This window comes from Gavialis gangeticus, unplaced genomic scaffold, assembly GCF_001723915.1.
Source record: "Gavialis gangeticus isolate Ggan-Ray unplaced genomic scaffold, GavGan_comp1, whole genome shotgun sequence".
Classification (NCBI taxonomy): Eukaryota; Metazoa; Chordata; order Crocodylia; family Gavialidae; genus Gavialis; species Gavialis gangeticus.
In genome coordinates this window covers 163,871,857-163,873,527 of record NW_017729024.1, presented here as the reverse complement: position 1 = coordinate 163,873,527, position 1,671 = coordinate 163,871,857, and positions in this window count along the sequence as shown.

Genomic DNA, 1,671 nt, shown 5'->3' with positions numbered 1-1,671 from the left:
TCACATCACCTGCCTCTGAGCTCGGTATCCTGGCTGTACAGCTCTAAGCGTATCCGGCATCAGCGCTGAAGATACGTTCCCACAAAACACAACTCTTGCTAGCGCGAGACACCTCCCTTGAGCAGAGCACCTCTGCATTGCGCCTCCAGTACCTCACTCATGGCCAATGTTTTGTGACTTTGCTTTGTACATTTGCATCAGGTCCTGCTGCCTTGAAGGCTTCTAATCAAAGTGCCTGCCAACTGCGCAGCACAAGATTTGGTTAGCCAGCAAACACCCATTCTTTAGGGAATCTGCTTGACTGGGGCAACGCCCATGCTTTGACCTGGCCATCACTGTTGGTTCATCATCACACCTAGACTCCTGGAAAAGCTTTCTTGTTTGTTTTAAACAAGTGGCATTCTCCTGTGAGCACATGTGGCGGAGTCTAGGACTGCTGTGGTAGCAGATCACAGACCCTTCTTGCTTACTGCGATATGCTGTGCATCTACAAGGTTTCACCTTCTGTCTTTCCTGCATCTCTGCACACTTCCAGGGGCTTGCGAAGAGGGCTGCACCTCCAGGTCTTTGCCAGATTCGCTTCCCAACTGAGGGCTTCATGTAGCTTTGTCTGCTCCACTTTTACTAGAGATTCAGTTCCCCTTGGACCCCGAGTACCTGTGGTCAGAAGGCAGGGTAGAGATGCAGCTTTACAGACTAACTAAATCAAATATATAAGGAGAGCACAAGCTTCCGCAAGTTCTTGTGTTTACCTCTCCAAATGCTGTGAAAGGGCCTGGGTGCAGAAAGCAGGGTGTAACAAGGAGAGAGAAATTTGAATACCAAAAAACAGGGGAGGGGAGAGGAGATGGCAGGGGAGAAGCTAGGAGAGAAAAGCAAAGCAGCAGAAAACCCCTGGACAAAGGGAGTCACCAAAGCTAATCCAGGTAATGAGAGAAGGATCCCTAGTCCCTGTTTAAATCAGACCTAACAGTCGGCCTGGGGATGATTTCTGTTCCCCTGTTTTCCATTAAAACTGGTTGGCACTTTTTTTTTTGCCTGTGAACAGCAATCCTGAGGCCAGCAATAGAGGGAGGTTGGAGTGTGGAGGAAAGGAAAATACGCATCCCTTAGCTGAGGTCCCCAAAGGTGACTGACGTCTCGGCCCCATGGCTCGGACCTGCTGTGCCACGACAAGTGCAGCCAAGAGAGAGCTCAGCGTTGCTTAACGAGCTATTTGCGCAGAGTTGGAGAAATCAGCCCCACTGTATAGCCGGGACGGCTAAACAACAGCGCAGCTCCCGTGACTGACGTGGCAAGCCTGGCAAAACCAGACGCTCCGGTTTGGAGGCCAGTCCTGCACCATTCTCCTGATGTGATCCTCCGCCAGGCCCTGAGTCCGCTGCTGCTGGCCCTCGTCAGGGCAGGGCTGTCCCACTGCCCTGACCCGCTCTCTATGCTGCGAGCCGCAAATGGAGATGACCCCATGGCCTGCTCAGGGACGGACCAGGGTGCCAGGCTGGTTACATGGGCCTGGCACCCCATGATCAGGCTGGGCAGCGCCAGGGGAAGGGGCAGGTTACATGGAACCCAGGGAGATCGCGGCACCCCACGACTGTGCTGTGCAGGGGTAGAGGCAGGGTACGTGGTATCCACAGGGGTCCCGGTGCCCCACGACCGCACCGTGCAAGG